The sequence below is a fragment of the Halictus rubicundus genome, chromosome 11, assembly GCF_050948215.1.
Source record: "Halictus rubicundus isolate RS-2024b chromosome 11, iyHalRubi1_principal, whole genome shotgun sequence".
Classification (NCBI taxonomy): domain Eukaryota; kingdom Metazoa; phylum Arthropoda; class Insecta; order Hymenoptera; family Halictidae; genus Halictus; species Halictus rubicundus.
Window position 1 is genome coordinate 10,249,948 of NC_135159.1, and position 24,617 is coordinate 10,274,564.

The window sequence follows — 24,617 nt, forward strand, 5'->3', positions numbered from 1 at the left end:
GATGTTTCAACAGATCGGTAGAATAAACTGTCTGGACAAAACGCCAGTAGAATAGACCTCGGTTTGCCCATGCACCGAACGCTATCCCGTTGCCGTCGCTACGCAAGTTTATACTACTGGTCAGTCGAAGTATTGACCTGCTCTACTACTTCCATGAAACTATTCCCTGTTCCATCGCGTTTCCTGCCACCGTGGGCACCATGCCGCTTTAGAAGTTCGGAGAGGTCGATCTTTGCTCGAACTAGTAGAATAAAACTGTCTGATCAAAACAGTGGAACAGGTCAATACACCTCGGACGTCCGCCGGAGGAAACTCGCAAGACAGTGGAGCAGGTCAATGCATTGGCAGACAAGCAAATATGTATTTGATCTTCCCACTTGTTCGCGCTGTTCGTTATAAACAATTTCGAAAAATTTCATATCCACGAGGAAATGCATAAAAATATGTTTATTACAGTCCTTGTACTCTTTCTGTTGATTTATTTTGTCGTTTTAATGCATAGTTTTGAAAATGTCACACAAACAGTAGAACAAGTCAACGCATTGGCAGACGAGTGCGTACATTGCTTGTTCACTTGTTCACACGATAGAATAGGTTGCATAAAATAAAATAGGAGGGCAGTGAATGAAATTGATTCCAGGCGTAATAAAACTCATTAATTTGCGATAATTTAACGTGATTTAAATAGATGAATGGTTGCTCGTGTAAGGATTTCGTGAATGGTGGAGCAGTTTGGAAGCAACGAAACGAGCATTCCCATACTGATGGTTTAATTTCCGTTTCCGAATTAAGACACGTCTTTGTCGACAGCGCCCCGGGGATCCCCTAAGAAACGCGGGAGCAATACTATTTGCGATAACAATGCCATTTGTACTTGGTAAAATGAAGTTCTTGTCTCCACGGAGTCGGGTATGAACTTACGATTGCTCCACTTGCAGTTTGCTTTATTTGCGGTTGGGAATGGGCCATAGAGATTACCCTGGCAGTAGATTCAATAAAACTACCCTCAAAAGTTCCCCCCTCTCCCCCCCCTCTCTCTCTCTCTCCCCCTCTTTACGAGAGACGAGGTCTCTGTGTAACACTGTCTGAGCTGATAAGAAGAAGAAGAATGCTTCTTCCATCGAAGAAGCATTTCACGGATCGCAAAGGAAAATTAATTTGAATGAAGTATGGAAAAAGTGTTCCTATGCTTCATTAAAACATTCTCGGCCCAGAACGATCTTGTGTTTTATTCAGGGGACCGAGAGCGAAGTAAAGTTTTGTCTCATCAATGATTCAACCGGCTAACCATTAATTAGTACCGGTATTGTTCGTCTGAATGAAGCGGGGAATTTTGTTTCGTCTGTCTGACTATGTACTGGCACAATCTACTTGCTCCGTGGAATGGAGTCATTCTTTTAGTCCTTGTAAGATTTCAGGAACAGTTCTAGCATTGTTTATTAAACAGAATGCATCTTTTAAAGCGCAAATAAACAAATTTATTTTCTAAATTTCATCAAGATTCTTATCAACTTTGCGTGATTTTTAAAATTATTGGGCAACTAAAAATAATGTTAAGAATTACCTAATTTATGAACAGTACTCGGGACATTCTTTCTGAAACAAAATGGATCCTGTAGACCGCAAGAAACTCCTAAAAGAAATTTTTCAATTTTTTTTTTTTTTTTTAATAATTCCGATTCAAAAAATAATTGAATGCATCGAGAAGCGAAGATTGTCAGCATATCTGCGTTCTCGATTCTTCGACTTCCCTGTTCACCGGGAGAGAACTTTCTCGGAGGATGTTTAATTAATTTTTCTCCGTGGTTCGTGAGGATATTCCCGCGAAGACCTCGGGGTCAGTTGCGTTCTCATGCATAAAAGAAAAATCCTGTGTGCACGAGCCGTACACACTATCGTGGATTTTCCGCCTTCGATCTTCCTTTACGAGCCTATTTTCCGATGCACTGGCTGCAGCATCTTCTCTGCTGCACCGGCAGAGACATGAAAACTCCCAAAGGCGTCTACGTGTTCTCTCTTGTTTCTCCCGCGTGATCCCGCGCCCAGGATAAAAAGGACTATACGCAGCGAGAAGCGACACGGTTCACCGTGTGCAAACGCGTACATCATTCCTGAACAACCTGCATAATTTATCGGTATGAAATATAAATCGCACGGTGACGCACTGTCTCGCGAACACGAAAAATGTTCTTGCACTCTTAGCGGCTCGAAGAACACTCAATTATTTATTTCGAGATCCACACTTTGTGCCGCTCAAACAATTGCAAAATTTTTCTACCGTTGTTCGCCTTGAATTTTCAATATTTTCGCAACCTATTTTTTCGAAAAATATTGTCGCAATACTAAATTTGTTATCATTTATTGCTACAACATTTATCATTTCTACTACATGATATTATTTTTATTATATTTATTATTTCTGTTATTATAATAGCGTATTTGCTACAATTTAATTTTGAATTACATTCATTTAAAACATATCTAAAATGTAACACATCAAACATTTTTTTAATTTTCAAGAATTATTAGTAGCTTGTATCGTGTTATAGCAATCGTTCTACGTCGAATAAACCCCTTCGCGGTTTAACAATATCGCAGAAATAATCCTTGCAGAACAAAAAAAGGCTTCCATAAACAAATTCCTTCTCCAGCCTGTTGTACGTGCAAACTTTGTCAAGATTAAAGTCGTAATCGTTTATTATGCTATTATTCGTTGGCCACAGCCTCTGGAAATGTTGGGTTTGCGCCCATAAATTCTTAGTTTAAGCTTTTTATCTGGCCCTCACTGTATGTTGCTAAAAACATGAAAAATTTCGTGATATCCGCTGCAAGACGCGTTAAAACTACCGCAAATATGCATATCTGCGAACGTGCTGTGTCATTCTAATTTTTGTTTATTCCGTGACGCTCGAGAAAACAGTTCTTTTCAGGGTAAAAATATGTTTCCGGAACATTAACATTAATATCATTATTTCTGGAAAACAGAAATATGTTGCTTTATGTGCAAAATCGTTAAATCAAGAATAGTTCGTCTGTCTAGATTAGATTTCCCATTTAAAATACAAATTTTCCTCACTAAGATCAAAATTAAATACAAAACATTGAAATTAAAACAATGACTACATTGTTTTTTAATCGAATTATTAAAATGGGCATATTCCTGACCTTTTTCTGATTGAAATGAGTCCAAACACGACACAGTTTCGTTCAGATTTACTCATTTAATACACGATATTGTAAAAAGTTATGATCCGTTCGGATAATCGAGGTTCCACTATAACGTGGATTAAACCCGTAAATGTAAACCAAATCCTATCGTGCTTGGACTCATTTTAACCAGAAAATTGTCACGAACGCGTCCCTAAAAGCCTCGTAAAAAAATAATTAAAACCAAAAACGCCACATTCAAAAACTGTATCCATTTTCCGCGGACTTTCATTTCGAGCACTTTTTGCACCAGCTTCGCTCATTCCTGGCAAGGTCAAAGTCGACAGGAACTTTTCGAGCGAGGTAAAGAAGCGAATCGAGGCGTAAGAATGCAGAAAATGTCGGTGAACGAGAGAGTAAAATGGCGGGGAATCTCGCGGAAGAAAAGTGGCAGTCTAGAATGGCTCTTGTCCAGCGCGGAATTCGGGAGGCTCTTTAAAATTTTAAATTGCCCAAGTTCCGCGGATTACCACGCCAAAATAGACAGTGAACTTTCCCGCGTCCTCTTTCCGACGGCATTCCATTTAGAAACATGGCGACAAGGGTCTATGATTTAATTGCGAGTTTATTTAAGTCGCTCCTGGTGCTTCCCTCGTCTATTTTTGAACTTTGCCAGCTTTACGGGGCGAAATGAATTTTAATACCCGTAGTATAAACCAAGGTATAAAACAGAAAAATATAATATTTAGGAGAGGGTGGGGGGAGTTTCTTTCCAGGAGACTTTCTTGGATTCGAATAGAGTTCGCGACAGCTCAACTGCCTGGAAACAGCAATTCCAGTGGTAAATGGACCGATTCTCACGACTTCGCATGAAATCTCGGTTGGCGGACAGACATTTTGATTTCTGTGTTTCTTAACCAACGATTCGGACTTCCTTTAGAATTTTAAGCTTGTTCGAAACTTGCGGATGTGAATTCGAAGTGCCGTTCCAACGATTGTTTGAAAGTTGCTTCGTGCCGAACGAAAAAGACGAAAAATGTTTTGATTGTAGCGTTTTTGATTTTGAGTATTTTTTTAGGAGGCTTTCAGCAGCGTATGCCTGACGTTTTTCTGATTAAAATGAGTCCAAGCACGATAGGATTTGGTTCATATTTACTCGTTTAATTAAAGATATAATGGAACCTCTATTATCCGAACCGAGCATGTCTTTCACTGAATCGTGGATTAAACGAGTAAATACGATCGAAATGGTATCGTGTTTGGGCTCGTTTTAATCGGAAAAATGTCAGGAATATGTCTATGTCAATAATTTGGTTAAAAGAGCTTTTTTTTACTTTATCGGAATAGTGTTATAAATTGGGAAAGCGAATTTAGACAAATGGGCTATGTTTAATGTGACAAGTTTTGTGTACTATGCGACATTTTCCTGTTTTAGCAGTACGAAAATAATTGATTGTTTTTATTTTGGTTATTCTAAAAATAACGGTATTGTTCCGAAAACATATTCTGCGACGTGTCTCTGCTGTTTCCCGTCAGAGAATTTGCAGGGTGTAGTTGTAATAATGTTCGAGCACTCGCGATCCAATTTCATCGACGAAATTCCGAAAGTTTAAAATAACTTTGCGCCTTTTGCCCCTTTCCACGCGGAAGTGAATTTTATCTAGCACGGTTCGCATGATATTGAATCTAAATCGAAATCTGGTTCGCAGCCATATAAACCGCGCGTACTTTAACCAGCCATGCAAAAACCTCGGGCACTATAACACGGTTGTTGCTCGGGCGTCTTCGTCTTTTAAATGAACCCACGAGGCATTGCAAAATTGTTCGCAATTTCAAAATTTCAGTTGCCTGCCACGTTCAACAAAAATTATTATTAATGTATAAACTAGAAACCATAAATAAAGATTTGTCTATTGCACATTTATTTCCTATAAATATTTACAGTGTATAACGATGTGTGTGTAACTTCGAACCCTATTTTCTCGAAACGAGGTTCTTCGAGTTTGCCAACGCGATATCTCGTAAACCGATCATCCGATTTAGTTGAAACTTGGCAAACATCTACAGTAGAGGTACCTGTATTGACAGATTTGCAACGAAGCTGATGTCTGAAAAATTCGATTCTTGCGAACCCAAATACCAAAGCAATTTGTCACGAAAATTGAAACTCTTTTTCCAAACTGAACCAGTCCATAAGCAGAGTCACTATAACTTCTTACAGACGTATTATTGTTACGTAAAAAAATTCTTGCATATTCTCTAAAGATTGCCAAACAAACCCAAAAATGTTTCAATCTCGTTATTCTACCAGGTTTGTTTAACAAAATTTCCGAGTAGGCCACTGGAGCGGATTTTAAACACTCCGCACCGTGCGCGTCCATCTTTTCGAAGGTTGTTTGTCCTTAATTAACTAATTGAAAAGCGATGTACCAAGTGCACCAAACAGAGTGCATCCTAGTTTTTCCATCACGCAAACAAATTGATTACTGTTGACCGAATTTTCTCTTGACAGTCTTCGGAGAGATTGCAATTGCAAAAATGAATCTGTCAGATCAGAGGGACCGAAATTTTCATAAAAATTCATAAAACTGAAATTTTTTTCGAAATTCTCGTTTATTTGAAAGTTAATTAGTTCAATGAAGGTGCCCAATTTTTCTTGCGACGTGGCGAAAGAAATTCGAGCTGTTAGGGTCGTGAAGATAGACAAATCCACCGGGAGTGATTGACTGGGACACGCCAGCCCACGATAACGATTCCGGACAGGTTTAATCAGTCCGAGTCGCGTTCATCAATTTTCGCGACAGGCCCGAGAGGAGAATCGGCGATTTCTATTGGTTTCTTTTTGCGATTACGGCTGCTGGGCTGGCCATAGTCCAACACATATTTCTATAGCCGCGAGATCGAGACAGATTGTTCAGCTTTTTCGAATTTAGTTCCTCGGGGAAGATATCGGACGCTCGTATCTCTACCTCTGTAAGCTTATTTTCCTGATCCCCCGTTGTTTCCGGCGTCGGCTTTAATTTCTCTCTCTCTCTACATTTCTCCAATTTTTTCCCCCAACTAATCCAATTGAAAATATCCTTTCAGTTGTAATTCTGCCAATTTTGATGCTCGGCACGTGAAAAACAAGTGTCACAAACATTTTCCTCGAGCCAACACTTTTTCTGCCATTCTTATAACGTCTGTCATCGTCCAAACAATTTTTTGGAGTTTTCATAACATTCGTTACCGGCCAAACAATTTTTTTGACAATTTTTATAGTGCGTGTATCGTTCAAACATTGTGTTTCGTCTCATAATCACAACCTAGTCGCGTTCGAAAATTTTCAAAAAAATTTACCACGTTTCAGTGACGGAGACACATATTGCAGAATTTTGTGCAATTTTTCTGTCGCAAATTTCAGTCGGAAAAAATTCAAAATGTGACCAATGTTCGCTAAATCGTGGATCTCTTATTGAAGATTTATCTCATTTTCACAACCTACTCGCGTTCGAAAATTTTCAAAAAAATTTACCACGTTCCAGTTACAGAGACACACATTGCAGAATTTTTTGCAATTTTTCCTCTGCAAATTTCAGTCCGAAAAAATTCAAAATGTGACCAATGTTCGCTAAATCGGTGATCTCTTATTGAAGATTTATCTCATTTTCACAACCTAATCGCGTTCGAAAATTTTCAAAAAAATGTACCACGTTCCAGTTACAGAGACACGCATTGCAGAATTTTTTGCAATTTTTCCTCTGCAAATTTCAGTCGGAAAAAATTCAAAATGTGACCAATGTTCGCTAGAACGCGGATCTCTGATTAAAGTTCGACCGCAATTCTTTATGGAACAAATTTTTCCGTGCACTGCAGATTATTTGTACCCGTTGGGGTGAAATCTCCGTGCGCTCTTTCATCTTTGAAAAATACTGTATAATACGTGGCAACGTTGTGCAAAGCTAACCCGCATTCGTCCTGCATTTCCTTTTTATGCCTCCGTCTGCTTTAAAGTCTGTTTATATTATCTATAAAGTGCACAGTTGGTTTGGGATCATCCGAGCGGAAAAGTCAAAGAGAGAGGCAGAGAGCAGCGCTGCGCAAAGACCGGATATTTTGAAAAACATTTTGATATCTACAGCGGTCGGAGTAAACAAACTAATTGACAATACCTGCAGCAACGGAGAAATTAAAAACAAAGAAGGAAAACAAGACAGGAAAATATGGAAACTCATTTCCTAATGGGAATGTTCTGTTAGAATGCTTTCGCGTTATTACTGGTGCGCGACATTAGTAAATCATTTTTATTGGCCTTTGTTATGGTACTTACAGTTTACCTTCAGTCACAGAATTCCATTTGGATTAAAACCGAAGTCCTTTTTATTTTGAGGAATTCTAGAAGATCTGGAGATTCTATTGTGCACAACCAATTTTAATATTGGATCATATTCCACAAAGTTTGTTTTATTTTTTCAAAATTTCCCTTATAGCAATTTGTGTTAAAATTGATTTGAATGTAATATATTCTATTCGATACAATTTTTGAAGGTCCCCTAAAGTCTCGATTTTAATTTCGTAATTTTTGAAGCTGTGCTTCGAATCTGAAAAATTAATTTTTCGCGTCACATGAACTTGTAAAATTGTCTAAAACGAATTCTCACGAAAGCTATTTCAATTTTGACCTAAACTTGGCAAAGTCCTTGCTGTTGGCGGACACGAAGCAGTTTCCGGGACGCTAAACCCAAATTCTGTGCATCATGGTCGTCCCTCTTTAACGCAATACTAATGGAGTAACCGCAGTTAATACGATGGCGTGCCGAAAGTGCGAAGGCCGTCATTTCGCCTGGAATAAACCAATAAAGCAGTCGGATGTTTCAACAACGCATGATGTACGACAAGAGCTAGCATATTATGCTGAAACCAAAGTCATGTTACTCGTCCAATAACTTCCGCAAATACGGGACCAGCGCATTGTGCCGAAACACTCAAGCCGAGAGAGTTCCTTTGAGTTCCCAGAATTCGTTTCAACTCTGCGCTCGCATCGTTTCACCTATTCGGGCTTTTTTTTCGGGACCGGTCGATTCAGTTTCCAGCGAAATTCCGTTTTTCACCGTGAAATCCGGCTCGTACCAAACTAAATTGATTAAGAAAACGTTGCGGCAAACGATTTCCATTTTTGCCCGGCGATTTGATCCTCTGCGGCCGCACCACGGAAATATTGCACTCTGTTAAATCGTCTGTGTAAGCTTGTACACACAAATTTCACAGAAGTACACTTTATTTGCCGACGATTTGCATTCGCGGATTTCCCCTAACCCGCGGGCGAATATCGCAAATTAAATCGGCTCGACAAACGAACACTTTTCCAATTTGAAAAGAAACTTTCGCCGTTGCGATTTGCATTTTTAGAACTGCTCCTGTTTCGCCGCATTTCTATCGAATTTCGTTAAATTGCTTCGACAAACGCGAGTTAAAAATACAGTGGTTTCTCTATAAGTCGCCAAGGCCTGGACGATAAACGTCGCGGAATTATCCCCACTACCGCGGGGCATCCCCCCCCCCCGTGAGGGGGTAAGCTCGAGAGGCCTCGGACACCGAGGAGTATAAACATAACACGGGTATGTCTCCTGGACGATATATGACGCTGGCAAGATCCGAGTTGTTGACATATATCGAGAATCCACTGTATAGCATTTTCAATCCTAAAGTATCGAAGAGTTTCAACCTTAAAATTTTGTAAAAAATGTACCACTGTCAATTTTAAAAATTCTCTATTTTAAATCCAATATTTTTTAATTAACTTTTGATCCCAACGTTCAATAAAAAATTTGTCGGACTTTAAAAGTGTCTCTGTCGTTAAAGAATAAAAATATTTATGTTTAAGAAATCTTGTATTATCGATAAATTTCGATTAATTTGTAACATTTCTTGCAAGTCTTATTTTTCGACTTTGATTAATGTCTGACGCTTTTCAAACAAAGCTGAAACTGGTCCAGAGCTATTAAAAAATTTGCTCCGATTCTGATCAAATAAAAAGACAATAGTGTGCTCATCGTTCCGTGTAATGTCAAAATAGAAGATAACTTTCGAGGCGATCCATTATTTAATATTAAATAATTGGAACTGCACAGAGAACAGTCGGATAAAAGGATAAAAATCTTCGCGTAAAAGTTTGCGGATAACCATGGTACGTCACTATCGTGAAAATACCATCAATTTATACATATGTACACGCGCACATATACATACGTATATTCACCCGTCGAAATTCCATTGAAACGTGGCTGGCGTCCGCGTTTCCCTTTCAATCCTTTCATCGTTTAATGTTTTAATTCGCCGACGGTTGACGCCAGTATTTTTATCGTTAATGATCGCCCGAGGTGTCGCTTTCAGTCGAAATAAAATGCTCTTTTTTCACGGCTTATCTTTCGGTCTAAAAGTAATCTTCGTCGCTTATTCTAATATTAAACAAATCTAATATTCTCCATTGTTTTAACTGCAGTCTTATTACACCCACGCATATGTATTTCTCTTTACTTTTATGAACGCCATTTTGCGCAGTTCTCTTCATTACTTGGCGCCATTTTTGTCGTAGCTAAACGTTCATTATGTGACCATACTGGTTCATTAATTACTATAATTTATATCCCTTCATTTCGTTCTCTGTTACACTCTCCTTTATTTCAGCTTATATTTAAAATTTTTTTGAACAGCTGATCTTTATTTTTTGATCTTGTTTATTTTATCTCATTTTTATTCATTTTGATGTTTTCATCTTGTTTATTCGGTCTCTTTCATTTGTACCTCCATTTTCAATTTTGTTGCCAAATTAAATATCGCGATTGTTATCTTTTTATTTTTCCCAAAAAATAGATTTATATAAGGCATTAAGTAAATTTTGTATTGCGATTATTCCTCTGTTTAACAAACGGATGATTTACGGATTCAGCTTCGTAATTAATGTACCTCACAAATATCCATTCTCCAATCACTATATCATCAACGTTTCAAATTAATATTATTTCGCGCCATTTCGTGAATTATCCTTAGCAATCACCAAACACGCTATAAACACGCTATACTACACTCCAATCGCTCGCATTAATCCGTAGAACGCAGCATCCGATAATTGCCACCGAAAATCGCGGAAAACAAAGTGTTTTCGCTTCGGCAATGGCGCCCGGTAAATAGGAATTTGACGATGTAGTATTTCGCAGCATTTTTCAATCTCCGAGAGCTCCCACGAGTCTCGACGCCATTTACGAATCGAATTACACTTCGAAATTTGCTTTCGAACAAAAATTCTCCGTCGTCGAACTCTCTGCCGTCGTTTCATTCTTGTTTTTTCTTGTCCTTTTTCGTTTCTTCTCCGTTGCCGAGTTGAATTTCCCGCCTCCTCCGCCCCCACCCCGAAAAGTTTCCCTAGCATTCATTTTTCGAATTTAAAAGTTTCGCGGATACAACTTGGGCCGTAACTTCGGCACATTTTTATTAATGCACCCCGCGTCTTCGCGAATATTAATCAATTTTTATCTACTGGCGGGAAAGTCGAGATAAATTGACGTGGAATGTTTATAATTATGCAAAATTATCAATCTCTAATCGCGGAATTATTTTAAAGTGCTAATATCATAGATTTTTTAAAATTTAGTATCTAGTATTACCATATTCATATTCCTTTAATAGTTCACATTCTTGCACACATACACTAAGAATAGGTTTGTTTTCATAATTTTATCTAAATAACAAAACTTTGTTGTTTTTAATTATTTTGTTGTATAACTTTTACTGATACATTCGTCACATTTTTCCGATTAAAACGAGCCCAAACACGACACAACTCGGGGCATATTTATTTATTCAATTCGCGATTGTGGTGGAACCTCGATTATGCGAACTGACGGTATCTTTTACAATATTGTGAATTAAACGGGCACACATGATCCAAACTGTGCCGTGTTTGGACTCGTTTTAATCAGAAAAATGTCACGAATACGCCTGTTTCAATTATTTGATTATAAAAACACTATTCATTTCTCTAATTTTCAAATTAATTCCACTTTTCTCTATTTTTTGGGACGCGTTGTCACGGAACCTTAAGATTACAGTATACCAAATCAGATTGAACAAAATTAAGCGAATGAAGTTAACACAGCGTTAAAATAGATAGCCAAGGGTTGCAGAATTGTTTAGGCGAACGCCGTTACGGCACACCTGGAATATGTTAACACCTACTGGTCGGGAATAGGCGGCGCGTTGTTGAATGGAGGAGACTACACGTGTTCAAACAAAGGACGGTGGTTTTCAATTAAAGAGGAGCCAATCGACCGTTAATCGATCGACGGCGCCGATAATGACGGGCTCATCCAAATGGGACAATGGTATCGCGTGAATTATTTGACTGAAATAATAACGGCGTGTCGACGCGGTGAATCGAAATTAGCGAAATCATTAACAACCCTATCTCTCTCTCTCTTTCTCGCGCACGCGCGCGACCCAAAAATCGTTTGCCCCACGTCCGGGACAGTGTACTCGATTTAATTAGCGATTTTTTGCACTCTCCGCTGCAATGCTATTGGCACGGTAAACTTGTCAACGAGTCTGTTCTAAAAATTGCGAAACGTATCGACGCGTTTACACTGTTCGCGCAAAATAAAAATTATCTGCATCCATTATGAAAAACAATTCGATGATTATTTATAATTTGTAACAACAATCAGTGGGTACAATTTAAAGCGGTAAAAAATTCAGGGAATTTAGGAACATCGGGTTTTCAATTTGTTAAAATTATTGAAGACAAAATGAACGTTCTGCTTGGCTCCTGTTTCTGAAAATTTTTATTCTGCATAATTTATCAATTTTTTTAAAGATATTGTTGGTGTTGCTCCTTGTGGACACTTTAGTCTTTCTGTTATTACTAATGTCACAGCTGTTCATTAGTAGAGCACGATTCTGACACTCCGGGTCAAAATAGACCCGGGCATCGCCGTCGGAGCCCGTCAAAATTATCTTTCTCCTCGTAATGATTTTAATACGCTCACAACTTACCGATCAATTTTTCCAATGCTCTCGCCTGTCATGCGAAATAAAAATTGTTCCTCCGTTAACAATGTTCGTACACAAAATTGAGAACAACGTTTAAACACATTTGTCAATTCTTCCCCCGTCTTCACTGTTTAATGTTTCACCAACTCGTTGCCGTAATAAATCCAAAAATAAACGAATACCAGCTCACTTTCCAAAAATCAGAATCATTTAAAAAACTCCACGGTAAAATTCAGCACACGATGAATAAAAATGGTACGAAATCAGAATAAAAGATTCAACGAACGAGCACCGTTTCAATCATTCTGACGGTGGACAGTTTCCGAAACAGGAGCTTCTCGGAAACGCATGGCGGCCCAGAGGCTCACTTCAGCCCCGTCTCTTAAGTAACAACGAGTGTATTAGCCACGGTTAAGTGCCTCGGAAAATGTGTTTAGCCTTTGAATGCGCCGCAATTCCGAGATTCCGTCTTCATGAACAATTTAGCTGCTCTCTCGCGCGGAGAGAGAGAGGGCGAGAAAAATTTTTTGTTGATGGCCCCTTTTTTCCACAAAGGCCCGAGAAAATTGGACTGTAAGCGACCGTCTTGAGTTTCCCGTGTAGCGCTATTCCAAAGGGGGATCCGATATCTTTTCCCGCCCTTTAAAGGTCCTTTCAAAGCCGCTCAAAAGAATGTAATCGATTTTCCCTCGTTCCTTCCGCCTCTATGCAGAGGTGTAACCCGTTGCAGTCCACACCCCCTCTAACGTCCCCCTAACTCTCGCACCCCTGTCGCCAGATCTGCTCGCCAATTCTCGTCCAATACTAATATTTTCACACCTGTCGTATTCCTTCGAAATTATCCGCGCCAATATTTGAGGGTGCCTCGCGTTTTAATATCGATCCGCTGGTCCATCGGGATCTCCTAAATGAGTCGACTTATTATTAACCCCTCGCCCTACGATATCGAGTCGTAATGAAGACTCTGAACAGAGTCTAACAAATGTTTCTTAAACCGTAATAAAATTCTATTTTGTGATAAACTATTTTTTTCTATGAAATTCTGAGTGATGAAAAATGTCTAATTCTCATAATCACAAAATAAATAGTAGTGCAAGGGGTTGAATGAATTTTTCTTCGTTTCGAGGGCGACAGGAAAATTTGATTCGACGGAGGATTTTGGTGCTCGAAAGTTTGAAAATAAATAAATTTAGGGGTTGTGTATCTTTGCGGAAATGAAAATGTTGGTTTTTCGGATGCGGGGTGTGTGTGCACTGTGTTGGCATATGTAAAAATTTCGGGAGCGAAATTATTTCTAGCACGCGTCTCGCTGCGAACTGCGCATAGATGGTTGTAAATAATTTATTGGGATATTTAGTGCCGTTTTACTGCCAATAGTCCAAGTGGGGACATTCGCGCCGGCTGTTAAGATATTCATTCCGGAATAAAATAGTTTATTCCCAAAACTCTCGTAAATATTGTCGCCTCCTGCCGTTAGATCTGTTAATGGCGGTACTTCTTACCGTTCCAAGATGGCGGCAATTAAACTTGCATGAGAATCTGAGCCATTTACATAAGCAAACCATTATTCCCCGAAGCTTAATGTGTTATTTAAATGACACAGCTGGATTTTTACCACTCCCCATTACTTTTCTGTCATTTCTTTCAGCTATTCCATATTTCTGTTTTATTATCCTATTTATATTTTATTCCTATTTCATATCTTTTTTTTTTATCGATAAAAAAGTAATTCCCACCTTTAATCTATATTTAAAATTAGTCTCAGAGTATTTGTTAGTATATTGCAAATAAAATTGATAACATAAATAATTGTGATTGCACCGACAATTATAGTGCAACAATAAGCGTAAATTACAGTCTATTGTCTAAACTCGAATGAATATTCCCGTTTAACCATTTTCAGACTTCAAACAAATTATTTATTCTTGCGGTTACATTTGTGAACTGTACACCCCATGATCTCAATTGCAAATTATTGCCCCTTAATCATTGCCTAATAAATAACACGTGTACGATAATTGAATAATAATTACCCGTTGTTCTTGCAAATCAATAATTATTACCTTCTCGGTATGACCAATTTGTTTTCTCGATTTTATTGAACTATTGATCATTAAATATAAGTATAAGTTTAAATAAAATAAAAATTGTTCGAAAGATTGATGCAATCGATGAATTAATTTATGAAAGATGTTCAATGATGCAAAAACGGATTTGCGGACAAAGGGAGACTTTCGAAATTGAATTTTTGAACGCTTCACCCGACAGCAGTGTGAAATGGTCCAACATCATTTTTAATTACATGATCTTTCAAAGGGAACCGGGCAGGTGTTAGGACAAAATGGCTCCGAGTGCCGTTAATACGAACCGTGAGGGCGAGTAAAAAATAATTAGCGCCACGGAAGTAAAATTTTAATTAAGCAATAGGATGAAATTAATGAGACATTTTCCCTGCACTCTGTTTCAAAAATTATTGCGCGTTACGAGTACACATAATCAATATTAAACATTAATATAAAATGGTTTCGTACCCAGCGATTCTCGAAGCTTGAATGGAACAGCCATAACTTCGAACAGGATCGTCATACGGATATCAAAAAATTCCTGAGCACTCTCTGAAGATTCATGAACGAACCTATACAATTTCAATCCGATGCATTTATTACTTTCGTTTTAAAAAATTCCGAAACATTTCAGTAGCTTCAGACGCCCAAAAATATCTTCTGAAAGCTTTTCCGGAATTGTCGTTTAAATAAATAAGAGAGGAGCAGCACAGAAATTTCAGATGCACAAATCTGTCCAGGAAGAAGCGTTTTTGTTATTTGTTTCTTGTATTTGTTGGAGAGATAGGAAATGTTTTCAGCTAGGAAATGGAAACTCTTGGGGAGGCGGTGTGTTTTTACGGTTCGAAAATGATACAAAGAAGTTCCTCGTTTATCTTCCGCGCCCCCGAATTCTAGTTGAATTCTCCCTAATCATTCTCCTTTCAACCCTTCGCAAAGCCAGAAGAAAAACAATCGTAGCCAGGGAGGCAGCGGAGCAGTTCCTTCCGCCGTGAAAGTAAATTGTTAATTTAAGGCTGGCTTCAAGGTGGGAACGGAACTAGAGTGTTCCAGAAAGCTGGGAGGAACTTCCCCGAAAAATAATTGCTTGTTCCCGGTTCGTTCGCTGCCGAATTAGCGTGACTCTGTTACGTCCACCAGCACAAAATTCGACAGTTCGAACGTATCTATTCATTTCATCCGAAACATTTTTATTCCAATTTTCCGCCCGACTTTCCCAATAATTTATCAATTTTTATTCACTGTTCACTTGAACGTCACGAAACGAGCTTATAAAATTCACTACCATGAACAATTTCCATCTCTAAATGCACCTTGAAACCAAACTGAGAATAAAATATGAAAAAATGAAAAATATTCTTACGAGAGGAGGTTAAATATTAATCGACAATACATTACTTTCTCTTCCAAATTCTTCACAAAGAAAACCCTCCAATTTTCCATAAAAAATAATTTTCTCATACAGTGAACATTGGAGCTCACTACAAAAACTTCACAAAGGAAACTCTCCAACTTCCCATAAAAAATAATTTTCCCATGCAGTGAACATTGCAAAAATCACTCCAAAAACCAACAGATCACCCAGCTCACAAATCAAGGCTAAAGATTAATCAACAATAAATTCACTTCTAAATTCTCCACAAGGAAAACCCTCAAACTTCCCATAAAAAATAATTTTCCTACACGGTGAACATTGTAGCAATCACTCCAAAAACGAACACATCAACCAGGTCACAAAACGAGGCTAAATATTAATGAACAGTAAATTATGTTCCCTTCTAAATTCTCCATAGAACCCTCCAATTTCCCATAAAAAATAATTTTCCCATGCAGTGAACATTGTAGCAATCACTCCAAAAACCCAGCTCGCTAACGAGACAAAATATTAATCAACAATAAATTATTTTCACTTCCAAATTCTCCACAGAGAAAACCCACCAATTTCCCATAAAAGAGAATTTTCCCATGAAAATTGTATTCAGCAATGGCTACAAAAAGACGAGCCACCGAAGAACATCAAATAAGTTCCAGCGAACGAAAAACACTCGAAAAAGAAAATCCCCCCGAAGTGCCACCTAAAGAACTCGTCTCATACGATAAACATTCCAATCATACTAAAAGCCGAGGCTCGCAAAGGAGTATTAAATATCAGTGACCAATAAATAATTCGTGCACCCACCAGCATCGCAACTCGCAACACAACTCGGCCATCGAGTTCCCGAAAATTTGTGTGGAAAGCCAAACAACAATGGCTCTCTCTCTCTCTCTCTCTCTGTCCCTCCCGCGGCATAAAATATTAGTCCTTAATTTCTCCGGCAAACAACGTGCATCGAAGTTGCCGGCGGCGTAGGAAGCCGCGAGGGCTCGTTGCAACATTGAGCAGCGAAACAAAGGGGCGGCGAGCAAACATGATCGTGGCAAACGGAAATATTTACGGGTTCCGAAAGCGCGGGTAGACGGTGGTGGAGGATTGTGGGAATCAGAGGGGAAGTCGTGGGATTTATTAATTAACGATAATTCCGCATCGACGTAGACGACGGAAAGGAGAAGGGAGATGGATGGAAAATGGTGGCCGTAAATTCCGAGCGTTCGCCTTTTATTCCACCCCTGGGAGACGAACCAGTTGTCCCCGATCCTCTAAATATTATACAGGCCGCAGCCCCATCCTTCTGCAAGCCTGTAAATCGACCAATGAACAACTCGACCTGCTCCCTCTCTCTCTCTCTCTCCCTCTCTCTCTCGTGTACACACCCTTCGAACGTGTCCTGATTTTATCTCGCCTCGCTCGGCAACCGAGTCTTTTAAAGACTTTAATGAACGAATTTCCACGGCGACAAGTTGCTCTGTTCCTTTTCCGTTCGGTGCGTATCGGGTACGCGGTATCCGACTCTCTCTCTCTCTCTCTCTCTCTCTCTCTCTCTCTCTCTCTCTCTCTCTCTCTCTCTCTCTCTCTCTCTCTCTCACTCCGAGCTCTCCTTCGGTTTCCCTTTCTCCTTCTGCGTCTATTTTATCTCTCCCTTGACCGAATTAATTTCTACGCCGCTTCTACTACTCCCCTTTTCGTTGTTTTGATGTGACATCGAACCTCACTCGTGAAGAACTCAAGGTTTATTTTGCCGAGTTTCGAATAGAATTGAAATTGTGTGCACAGTGAATTCTCGATATATGTCAACGACACCAGCGACATGTATCGTCCAGGAGACATACCCGAGCCGTGTTATGTTTCCTCGACGCGCGAGACCTCTCGAGCTTACCCCCTCACGAGGTATGCCCCGCGGTAGTGGGGATAATTCCGCGACGCTTATCATCCAGGCCTTGGCGACATATATAGAGACATCACTGTACTATTCTTTGATCCACGCGATCCTACACTCCTCGGCGTCGAGGTTACCCCCTCACTGGGTATACCACGCGGTAGTGGGGATAATTCCGCGACGCTTATCATCCAGGCCTTGGCGACATATATAGAGAAAAAAGTGGTTTCAAAGGATTTGCAGTCGAACGAACGATTGGACGAATTGTTCATAATTCTTTTTGTTTGTGGAAGCATCGAGCATTTCTTTTGTCATGGTAATGCAGAATTTCTGCGAAAAGATGAGGAAGATAATCGATACACTTAGAGATGCATATCGCAGCTTGAAGTTGTTCGTAGGGATACCGTTTTGTTGCAATTGATGAGTCAAGTAATGAAGTTATTTTTACGTTCGCCTCTTTATCTGCGTAGCATCGAGGATTTCGTTTGTGTTGATACAGAATTTTTAGGAAAAGGAGAAAATTGAAGCATTTTATGGGAAATTGGTTTGATGGTGTTCATGGGTATACCGTTGGTCGCCTTAACTCTCGTTCGCCGTAATTACCGTAGATACACCAGCGGTCTCTTCTAATTCCCGAACAATTTAGAGCATAACAATAACAGGTGAGACAATTGCCGTCTAATACGAGCGTGTAATGCACGTGCCGGATTGCATGAAACTACTATTTGCGCGTGATACCGTATTAAGCTGGTATTAATATAACTGCGGCGGTAATTTGCACTTAACGTATCTCGCAGACACCGCCAACAAACACCAATAATTCGCTAAAAATAAATAGTGAAATAGCCTAAAAATTCGAGAAAATTGTTGAAAAATATTACAGTCAATTGTTAAACTCTTTCTCTTCGGCGGACTGTTCCAAATTTTGACATTTTTCAAAGAATTCTCTTGGAAAAATCGATAGAACTAATTTTCAATTCAAATTTCCCGCCGTAGTGAAGCGTCCCAATGATGAAATACACAAACTTTCGTAAATAAAATTAAACGAAGACTTCAGAACAATTTTTGAAAATACTTCAGCCAACTGCGAGGCTGGTCTACCTTTGTTAATTATGCTTCAGACAATTCTTCGCTTAATTTCCGGCGTAGCTGTACAGAAGAATATGTAATTAACCTTCTCCTCGAGACACAGCAGACGAACAGGCGATTCTTTTCACGAATAAACTCGTCGGTAGGATTTTTTTGTTTATTTTACAATGAAAGCGAATAATTTGTTCTCCGGATTAAAAAAAAACTAGACCACGGGTGCGGTTGAATTAAGTCAAGTCTCGTTACAGTGGTAGGAGGAATTAAGCGCGGGAAAATTAAACCGAGCAACGTTAGGAGTTGACGAGAGAAGTTTTATTCAGAAGTTTGACAGAATTACGGAATATTATTATCCCCGGGCCGCGGGGAAGTTCGAGATAGCGAATGGGGGATTTTTTTCTTCGAACGCCCTGCCATAATTAGCCGCTGATTTCTGCGCGGCATTTTACGATTTAAGAAGCGAACCGGAAATTGCGAGCGCGAAACATTTAATACTGGATTTATGGAGCACTAAAAGCGATTGTTTTACCGTACCGAGTAAAAATAACAGTTTAATCAGATTTTCAACGATTTTTATCTCCCACCTAATATCGCTTACAATATTAATAATTTTTAATATTTTCAATAGTATAAAAGTATATTTCATATTGACCATAAGTGCTACATAAAATTGTAGTACGTACTGTGTGTATTCTGTCGCAATATGTGATGTACTAGAGGCATAGTTAAATTTTGTTAACATTGTGTGTACATGAATGTGTATTAGTGTTCGTTCGATACACACTGCCTGAGAACGAACACAGCAGCTTGTCGCCGGGAACTTTGTTCATAAAGTTAACAAAAGTTCTAGAGTGTCCTTAGCAGCCACTTCAAGTTGTGTATCAGTCTCAGTATAATTATTTTGCAATATTACTCCCCTATAATAACCTTGTCACGTGACAATAGAGTGCAGCCTCTACAAAATTGCCCTCGTGTAACTGCGTGTTACAGTAATGCATATTTCATTGTATTTTAAATGACTCGAATTCATTTTTTCCCTGTTAGATTCTCCATTCCAAATTCCGGAAACAGCTGCAAAATCTATTGCAACAAACATGATCTCGCCGTCATCCCTTATCTCAGCGACTAATTCACTTGGCCGCCACGCGCCACGATTAATTATAACTTCGGAAGACGGACCGGATAACAAACGACGCCTGCAAACCGCGTTAATTCCCGATTCACGCTTGGCCGTATTTCTCGGACACCCTGTATATAATTCCGAGGCGAACTTCGAAGAACTGGCGCGCGCGATCCAATTGATCCTCGGGGGAAATCCTTTCGGTGGCTTTTCCGGTTCTACGGTCTGTTTACCGATTCCGGCGAATTTGTCTTTCGAGTTCCACCCCCTCTTTCTTGCCGCGTCCCCTCCTTACCGGCCTTCCACGCTTGCTCCAGCAAAACAGCACAACTGGCAAACTCGGAAAAAATGTGAAACTCTGCACAAATGTAGCCCATCTGACGCTAATAGCTGAATAATTTTTATTTCCCGCTGAAAAATCGCCTTACAGGATGAATTTTTCTAGTCTACGGTACATTGCGATACAAATCGAGTGATAACTCTTTTGTTGATAATCATTGCCTTACGAAACTTTCACCACGAAATTCCTCACACTTTTCTGGTTAAAATAAGCCCAAACACGATATAATTCGGAGCTGATTTGCCAGTGTAATTCACGATATAGTAGAACCTCTGTTATCCGAACTGCCGGTGAAGCGTTGCCAAAATGTGGATTTACTCGGGCAAATATAGTGCTATTGTATCGTGCGTGGGCTCAATTTACTCAGAAAAATATCAGGAACGTGCTACTAAGAGTTTCATAAAAGAATGTTTAAAAATAAAAAAGTTACGGAGATCAAGCACGATTCGTGGAGCGTCCAGACGGAGCGGTCCTATGGACTATGGTTCACTAAACCGCAGCTTATTTGATCCTTGCGTGGGTGTATCGCGAGTCCTTCTCCGCCCCGCTGGTCTCGTCATTCATTTTTCAAGCCATAACGGCCGCAATTTCGCCGGGTCGCACGCCCTGATTTATCGTATTACCCGCCGCGCGCAATTTACGGGCCCGTTACGATCCGGCGGCGTTCGAACCTTCGCGTTCGTCGAGACAGCGTCGCCGGAAGTCGCCGACGGATCGACCGAGGATGTATTATAGATCAAATTGTACCCCCCCCCCCCCTCCCCTCGATCCCCGGATAACGAAATCACTGGCTGCCGCGAGAGAATATTCGAAGCTTCGCGCAAATGTGCTCCGCGCTAATAACTAGACTGCGAAGGAAAAATCGTGTGCATCTGTTGCACCAGACAGAAGCAGGACGCTCCTCTAATAATGCCATCAACTAGAAAGTCTTCATAACTTTTCTATCCTCAATTATTTCTTTTCGAGATTCTTATTAGCACATTCGTGACATTCTCCTGATTAAAATGAGCCCACGCACGACACTATTGCATTATATTCACCCGAGTAAATCCACGGTTCAGCGAAACGTCGCTTACAGTTCGGATAAGGGAGGCTCCACTATATCACGAATTACAGGAGTAAATCGAAACCGAATGGTGTCGTGTCGGGTATCGTTTTAACGAGAAAAATGTCAGGAATGTCGCGGTAAATGTTTGACGAAGAAACAATTATAAACGAAAAAGTTATTAATATATTTGTACAACAATGTGCGACCGAGGTCTGGTTAATTCCGTGCCGAAGCAGTCGTAGAGTTTCGATTTCGTTAAAACAAAAACATGGAACCCGTCATTTCGACGGATTTTGTATTTCCAGTGTCGAACTTGTCGCCGTAAGAGCGACACGACGTCATGCGATGGCCTAATACATTCGGACGACGGAGTCGCGATCGAACCCCGGCACCGAATATTTCTCGCTTGACACGCCGTAAGCGCGAAAACGGTCGATCAGGAGGATCCGACAATCGGTGACTGGTAGCAGAACGACGTTTGCAACTTTGTTCGTCACTCTGAGCCGGCAACTCAAAGCGAGAAAGCCTCCCAGAGCACGAAAAACCAGCGCGAGCGACAATGAGCGGCAGAAATGGAACGCAAAAGGCGCGAGGCTGACTCTCCCTCTCTCTCTCTCTCGCTCGATTCTTTTATTTTTTCGCGTGTGTTGTTTTTTTTTTTCCTTCCGTTGCTCCTTTTTTTTGTCTCTTCTCTCGTTCGTAGAGAGAATAGTTTCGACTTGAAAGAGATCTTCCTCGACGATATTCTTCCCACCCCCGGTGTCAGCAAGGTGTCCCCCAATGAAACCGAGAAACTTTGTCGTGGACAAGTTATTTCGAAGGAAAAAGTTTCTGTGGAGGATCAGTCGGTTCTCTTGATAATTATCTTGCTGCTTTGTCTTTCGCAGTCTTAACGATTCGATAAGAATTGCGAAGGGATTAATCCTTTGCTCTTGCTAAGGGGGCGAAACTACCCCCCAAGAGTGCAATTTACCGTTTTGTTTTCGTGTTTTATTCAATTTCTATCTTATCAAATGTTTAAATGTTCGAATGTGTGCAATAGACATGATTTATTAACGTATATTTGTTTAGGGGTTGAAACTACCCCCGTAGCAATATAGTTTGAAATTCGTGTCTAGCTTTTATTTTATTGAACATCTTAATGTTTGTATCTGTGCAGTGGAGACGAATTATTACAGTATATTTGTTTAGGGGTTGAAACTACCCCCGTAAAAAGATAATTTGTAGTCTTACTCTTGTCCCCCGTTAACTCTTATTTTATTAAATATTTTAACGTTTGTATGTGTAGAATGGGCACGATTTATTAAATATATATTTATTGAGGGGATGAAACTAGCCCTTACCGATATTTAATTTGTATCAATGTATCATTTTTATTTTTATTTTTACCGCTTACTATTAGTAATTGTTCGTATACAAACATCATAACAATTAATCTCTATTACAGAAGTGAAACTACCCCCTAAAGATATAATCTGCAATTTTACTTTCATTTTTGATGGTTTTAAAGTTTATGCGTGCACTAGAGGGGAATTACTATTTTATTTTTATCGAGGGGTTGAAATTGCCTCGGCACAATTCAAACGAATTGTTATATTTACGTTGCAGGGGTGGTACTACCCCTAACGATATGATCTATTGTTTTGTTTTCATCTTTTATCGTTTCAGTGTTTATGGGTACACTAGAGGTGAATTATTATTTCATTGTTGTCAAGGGGATGTAACCGCCCCTCTAACAATACAATTTGTATTTTCGTTGTTGAAATATTGTTTATTACATCCAGCTACGCTATAATTAACAAGGCTATAATGCTATCTACAAGTCGAATTTATTAACGTTTATAATTCACCGTTAAACTGCATGTTAAACGATCATGAACAATTTCTACATCGGTTCCCATGTGACAAATTATGCGATACGGATATTTTGGCGTGAATTAATGGCCGCGAATTTCCAAAATGAGGTAACGATGGGCGGTAACATCATTTTTGGTAAAAATGGAGGCAAAAATTATTGATCATGTAATTTTTGCTATACTGAATCTTCCAACTGTGGAAATCAATTTTTTATCTAATATTGGTTTCAATAGTTTACATTTATAAAAACATTTCAATACCATTTTCAATGATTATTGTATCAAAAAGTAGCTTAGAATTTATTAAAAATATTATTGACAGAAAACAATATAATTTGTCTATCTATAAAATTATACTATAAAATGGAGTATAACGCGTCCTTCAATCAACTTGACAATTTATACAAAATGTCAGAGACTAACAATAATTTACTTTCAACGTTGAATAAAGTAAATAATTCATTACCGATTAAAATATAATTTATTGAACACTGTTAGAGCATAATTCACTAGAAACGATTCAAATATAATTTATTGAACACGACTAAAAACTGTAATTTTAGAAAAGAAACATGATTTATCGAACACAATCGGAATATGGCGTATCTAGCCTAATTAAAATGCAATTTTTCGAGCTCGAACAAAATCGAATTTATTGATATCGATTAGGATCTAATATGTCCGATAATATTTTGACGCATAAATCCGCTTTCAGTTTCGAGCGAATTTAATTCGCAAAATGTTAAAGCAACAATTACCGGGACAGCGTGTGTGAGGGTTAATTAACCAGCGAAGAGAAGGCTTTTGTGTTCCACGGTTTCGCCTAAATTACGATACACTCGAACATGAGCCGACATTACGACAGAAGTGCGAGCGGAAACGGAGACATAATGGCGTCGATAGCCTCGCGATTCTTAATTAAATGTTAATTATGACGGAAGCTCGCGTGAGCTCGACTTGAAGGTTAATTAGCCTGAAGTGCTTCGGCCAAGCAATTGATAATAAAGGGACGTTCGCACGTTTTTTAACATGATGTAATTTCTAGGAAAACTGAAAATTATTCACTTCCACTTAGGCTATCTCGACAAACTTTATCGATTCATAAAATCTTCTACACTCTGCGTGAATTAATTCCATTAAAAATTACGTCGGTCGAACGGCAAATTTAATGCGTTTTATTATTACTTTATACGAACTTTTAATGCCCCTTTTACTTAACACAAAGGAACATTGACGTACAATATATTTTTAATGGACAGTGCCATGCAAGACAACAATTTCCTAATTTAATTAACTTCACAGTTTTGAACTATACAGGTCCCAATTTAATTAACATTTTTACCAGTTTTAACAATTTATAACGATTTTCATACAGTTTACAGTTCTCTTTATTCGATTGCGAAGTTGCAAACAAATTTATAAAATTTTAATGTAAAGCGTGGTAGGTTTGTGAAGTTGGAAACAAATCGTAAAGTTGTAAATAAATTTGTAAAATTTCCGTGCGAATTGTTTAGCACAAAGCTTTAATTGTTCCCACAAACAGATGACAAAGTGATTGTAACTGGTTTATTAATAAGGCGAACAATTAACGCAACTCTCGTTTCATCGAAATTAATAATAAACGGTATGAATTTGAGGGGGCAGTTCTACGGTTGTTAAATATTGCGAGAGGTTAAATA

General features: G+C 39.0%; 3 protein-coding genes across 4 annotated transcripts in view; 2 read left to right on the forward strand and 1 right to left on the reverse strand.

The window, feature by feature from the left end:
- Positions 1–24,617, forward strand: part of LOC143358944 (uncharacterized) — a 321,603-nt gene that overhangs the window by 273,459 nt on the left and 23,527 nt on the right. Inside the window, exon 2 of one of the 2 annotated variants that reach the window (XM_076796493.1) lies at positions 8,133–8,142. The exons of the other annotated variant lie outside the window; for it this stretch is intronic. The gene's annotated coding sequence lies outside the window, so the exon portion shown is untranslated. Of the gene's footprint in view, positions 1–8,132; positions 8,143–24,617 lie in introns of those variants that run through there. 2 annotated transcript variants of the gene reach the window in all.
- The window catches only part of LOC143358929 (midasin), an 85,740-nt gene that overhangs the window by 31,330 nt on the left and 29,793 nt on the right, over positions 1–24,617 (forward strand). The gene's annotated exons all lie outside the window — the stretch shown is intronic.
- The window catches only part of LOC143358935 (uncharacterized), a 49,011-nt gene that overhangs the window by 20,724 nt on the left and 3,670 nt on the right, over positions 1–24,617 (reverse strand). The gene's annotated exons all lie outside the window — the stretch shown is intronic.